The following is a 5,577-nucleotide window of genomic DNA, read 5'->3' on the forward strand; positions in this document are numbered from 1 at the left end:
GTGTGTGTGTGTGTGTGTGTGTGTGTGTGTGTGTGTGTGTGTGTGTGTGTGTGTGTGTGTATGTTTCAGCGCTGTTTTTAAATGGCTTGTTGGATAGGCTCCATGAAGTGTGTTGGATTGTTTCTTCTTTGTCTCCGGTTCTATCCCTCCACAGCAAGACTGGAGGAACACATTTGTACAGAGGCCTCCAGTAGTCTCTTTGGAGGGGTAGGCCAATAAGAATCAACCTACTGGTCCCACCCCACAGCCTGTGGTACCTTCTGAATCCAGTTTCAATGTTGTTGAATTTCAGGGCAGAAAGTGATAAATTGGAAAAGTCCCAAAACCCACTGTAATTTTTCCTGGGCGCTTTCCCTTGGTGTCATTGGGAAGTTCTGCATTTCACTAGAATGCCACACTACTAGTTCTACAGTATTCCACAGCTGACTTGTTTAGTTCACTTTTCTTCTATCTTTGAAGAAGTTATTTTCTGTTGGAATAGATGGGCTTAAATTCTATTAAAGCCAGTCAGAATGCTTTCCCTTAGGGGCCATTCACTTCCTGTCTTATGCCTAATAGGTTTCTTTGGATTTTCTTTGATTCTTACTTAAAAAGCCTGGGATGATCATACTGGAGTATTCTCTTGAGATAGCCGTGTTGCAGAGAACAGGCAGCACATTTGCTGTTTTAGCCTCCTATCCTGTTTCACACGACTGCATGCCTGCCTCCTTCCATTTTGTCAGTGCTCACACTGTGTTTATCCTTCTTTTTCCAATTCTCTTCTACAGAACTTGTGTTGGAGCAGAAGACTCCATTCCGGATCCATTCCAGAGTTGCTATGAGAAACTTACCCACTCTCTGCTTCTTTTTCCTATCTCAGTAAAATGGCAGTGTAAGAAAGCTTTATGCAATCAGGGCTGCAAGAAATACCCACCTAGAATATTTGATTTTCCTCTGATTTCCTTCTCCACCCTCAAGTTTCAAAATTTTGCCTTACAATCATCTTACATCTGTGCAAATTTTCTTGATTAATTTTAAAGACTAAAGCAAAACAAAAGCAGCCTACATTGGTTTAATATGGGAAGTCAAAGATAACAGACTTTTCCTGTTCCTGAGCAATAGCCTTCAGTATTAAGATCTGTGGCTTTATCTTTCCTTGGTAATATAGTTGGTGCTTAGCTCTCCAAATCTAAAAACAGCTTAGTGTAGTAAATACTGAATACAAAATTGTTAAGTTTCTCTTCTTTTTTTTAAATTAAAATTTATTGGGGGTGACAATGATTAGTAAAATTACATAGGTTTCAAGTGTACAATTCTGTAATATATCATCTATATATCACATTTCTCAGTTCTCCTTCCATCACCATACATTTGACTCTGCATTTCTCTTCTGATGGACTATAAGAGTGGCTTTCAAGCTTCTTTTCAAGTAGGTTTTTTCATATACTATTTTTGTATCAGTTGGTGAATATAAACCTTCAAGGAGGCTCAGCAGAAATGTACAAATTTCTGATCTACCCTGTGATATTATGAAACTCCAGTCCAGGTTTGTTTGGCTTTAAAATATTATTAGTTTTACTCTGTCTTCTCCAAAAGAATAGTCAGCAAGCTCATCAATGAGATTGGTAGATAAGGACAATGTAGGAATTTGAGTGTGAGAGAGTTGGTACCTTTTTCCTTGTGTTAGACTGACCCTGGGTGTTATGTTTTGTTTGAAATCCGCCACAAACCAGACCAGCCTGGACCTTTATTTATTTTATTTTTGATTTTAGCTTTTTGAGGAGGTGATGGTTAGGGTAATTCTTATTTTATGTTGGTAAAATTAAAAAGCAAGTTGACTGAAATGTCAACGGGTATTTCTGCAGAGCTCTTCTGGTAAAAAAAAAGTCTCATTCAGAAATTAATATTTTAAAAAATGTGTTCCTTATTATTCTGAAATGTAAATTCCTCCAAATTGTTTAAAACAATGAGATGATTGGGAAAAGCTTCATCTAGACAAGCGGTTGTTGAGCGCCCACTAAGTTTGATGCCTCTGGGGTTGCTCCTTTGAGATTCTAGTTGCTGGGCAAGCACAATTTTACCGCGAAGAGTTGTGGAGCGCCATTCAGACTCCATTCCATTTTTCTCTGTGGCGATCCAGTTCGTATCTTACAGTTCCCGTTTGGGAGCCGGTAATATAATGAATTGCCTTGACTCTCGCTTCAATCCACTTTCCTCGCTTAATATGCAGCCCAAAGTTTTGCAGCTCGCTGTCAGATGGTAGTGCTAGACTTTCACACTGCTCCCAAAGCCTCCGCTGGGGCTGTTTCTGAACACAGAGTTGCAAACTTTAAGAAACAGACAGCTCCAAAAGGAAATCCACGCCAGGCTTTGAACTCTGCTCCTGGCTTCCGTCAACTGACATAGTTGCCCTTTTGCTCAAACTCGCAGCTCCAGTTCGCACTAGAGAGAGCTCTGCTGGGTGTCAGCTCCTTTGCCACGGTGGGGACGCCTGTGGGGGCCACAACCTGGCGCTCCATCTATTCCCCGCGCCTTAGTTCAGAACCAAGGCAAATCCTCAATGGGTCCCTGGGCTTAAAACATCTTTCCCCAAAAGGAGTGGGTAAAGGAAGGAGCCAAGTTCCATCTTTTGTTTGTTGAATTTTGTATTTCGGACACTTAGGGGAAACAAATTGCGAGAGAGGAAGGACTGTCTACCCTGCAAACGTTTCCCTCTCTTTGCAAACCCACCAGGCCTCTATTCCACATTTTGCAGTTGACTGCCTGGATTTTAATAGGCTCTTCCCTTGTTCTCGAGCCGAATCCATAAAATGAGAGCACATCCTCTGCCATTTTCAGTCAGTTTGTCCTGGCAGCCCTGCCCCCTCCTTGGCTGCCGCAGCCACGAGAGTTATTGCTCGCAGAAACTCCGCCTGATCCTCCGGGCGGGAAATCCAGTCCACATTTGCCTAGTGCCGTGCGGTCGGGGATGGTGATAAGAACTCTCTTGTGAGCGAGCGAGCGAGACTTTAGTCCGGTTTCCATGTCAACGATTCAGTCCATATTTGCCATCAGGCTGTTGGTGGCAGAGGCGCTTTCGTGAGGGTACGCGCTGTCCTAGTCCTAGTTCTCTAATCTGCGCCGGGATTCCTGCGCTGCCTGGGTGTAGGGTTAAAAGGCAGGGGCCGTAGGGGAGAAAACTCCACCAAGGGGGAAGACCCACGGCCCCAAACCCAGGGCTCGCAGCTCGGGCCAGCCACGTGCCCAGCTCCGCCCCTCCCCCCTTTCCCGCTGCCATTGCCCCTAGGGAAAGCTGATGGGCCAGTTTCTAAGAAAGTTCCCCCTCAACTCGGGCGGTCCCTGGGATAATGGTGTGGGGCTCTAAAGGTAGGACTGTAAGAGGACACTGATTTGAGATTAAAAAAAAAAATAGTGGGAAAGGAGAAATCCCACATTACCTCGTCCAACCCAGGTGGATAGGTTTTTTTTTGTGCACTTTACCTTATTGCTAAATAAAAATGGTGGCTGTTTTCTAAACAGCTTGCCCACGTGTAGGAATGGATTTTGACACTCCGAATTTCACAGCCATTTGAAGAAAGGGGATGAGGGCTTCCTCTGGAGACACCCATTCTGCTTCCAGATTTTCACTGGGCTTAGGTTTCCTATTACACTCTAGCTCTGAGGAAAATGGCAGGGTAATTGCATGTAAAAAATTCCTCATTTGTGTGCAGGACTCAGGACTGTTTGCCAGCTCAGAGGCAGTTGATTAAATAGCCAGGCTCCATTTATGAGGCAGCCTATAATTTGGTTTCTAGGACCTAATGCATGGGGAGAGCTGTTGCCCCTGAGAACTGAGTGAAGTGGCACTGGCCCATTCCAGTCAGGTCCAGGCGTTTGATTCCTAGCTAGGGGGGTGGGGTGGGGGACACCACTCAGGTTGACAGGAAGGTATTGCCTTTTTAGTGTAGGATGCTCTTAGGTGTTTTTGGGGTAGGAATGAGTTCAGGTTTTTGGAATTATTCACGGTGACCAGTGGCACAGACAGAACTCCAGGGGCCTGCAGAATCTGGAAATTCTAAGGTAATGGTTCTGTGGCCAAGAAGTCTCAATTTATAAAATGTGAAGAGAGAAGAGGCCCGGGTGTCTAGTGACATGGGCCTGGGCTTCTTTTTCCTAAGGCAGCCTTGAGCCTGGTGAGGAGCTGGAATCTCCTCTGGCTTTTGTAGCCTGTCATGTCAGAGCATTCAAAGTCAGCCTGAGGAGGAAAAGGCTGCTGCTGGGGTTTGGTTGGGCCTGTAGATCTGGGGTTTTCTATGTAAGCTTCCAGCTCAATCGGCATCTCTTAGAATGTAATGGTAAAACTTGGAAGAATCTTTTCAATGGAGAATAGAAAACAAATTGGGTTGCATTCATTTTCAAAGTGACATGTCAGACTGCCCTTTTTCTCTTTTTAAGGAGAAGATGGTTTCCCTCTGTTTAGCCATTCTTCTTCTGCAATGGTTCCTTCAAACACTCACATTCCTCCATCCCTTGTAGCCTCTTCTGTGGTGTTTACAGTGTCACAGGTACTGTCTTTGGAGACGGGTTATTGGTCACTGTGGGCTAAGTTCTCTTAGGAGACAAAGATGGGGCTTGGGTTCTCCTCCTAGAAGGCTATCATATGCCCCAGAATAGCTTCATTGGTGACCATTTTAAGTCTGTGTTGAGAGGACCAGTTTTGATCTCAAACCCATTCTGATATTCTGATCCCATTGTTGGAATATGACACAACTTGACCTTTTTTTTTCTTTTCTTAAAGGCTAAGTATACAAGGACAGCTTTGGGGACTCTGCTACTTTTTGAAGCCACCCTCCTCTGTCCTCTAACTTTAAGTCATGAGGCATTCCCTTCCTTCCCCTGTCTTTCAATTCTGTAAAATGGGGATAATCTGACCTCATGCCCACAGAGCCTTGTAAGGACTGAGGGCGGGAGAGAGGGAAATGGAAAGTCTGAACAATATGTCATTATGTCATTCCATTGGGCTTGCAAAGTTTTAAAAGCAAGGCCCGCTCTCTCACTCAGCTGGGTCTTTAGAGCGTGTTTGTAAAAGGCTTTGAAGAAGTACGGTAGAGGTGCTAAGTAGCAGCCAAGAGACCAGGCCCGCTGCCAGGGGGTCAGGCCTGGGCCGAGGCGGCCGCGGTCTCGGGCTGAGGCCAACTCTGCAGACGCGAGTAAAGTTCACGCTGCCCGGCTCCCCTCGGTGCGGCCTGGAGGAGACCGACCCGGATAGGAACGGCCGGAGGAAGGCGGCGCAGGTTCCGGAAAGGCGCAAGCTCCGGGCCGGGTTTTCCCCGAAGCCTTAAGCGGCGGCGCTGCCGAGCGAAAGCAGCAGAGGGCCTGCTGCCGCCGCTGCTGGTTATCTCCCCTCCTCCTTTGTGAGGGGAAGGGAGCGAGTCCGTTCCACGGCCTGCGCCCGCTCCGCGCTCCGTTCCGGGTTTGCCAGGCGGCCGCGACGGCGCTGGGTAAAATGGCAGTGCTGAGCCTCGTGTCGGAGTGAGGGGGACTCGGAGGAGAGTGGGGCGCTCTAGCCGCTCAGTCCGGCCGCTCGCCCGCCCGCCCGCCCGCTGCCGCGCAGCAGCC

The sequence above is a fragment of the Hipposideros armiger genome, unplaced genomic scaffold (assembly GCF_001890085.2).
Source record: "Hipposideros armiger isolate ML-2016 unplaced genomic scaffold, ASM189008v1 scaffold_138, whole genome shotgun sequence".
In the NCBI taxonomy this organism is placed as follows: domain Eukaryota; kingdom Metazoa; phylum Chordata; class Mammalia; order Chiroptera; family Hipposideridae; genus Hipposideros; species Hipposideros armiger.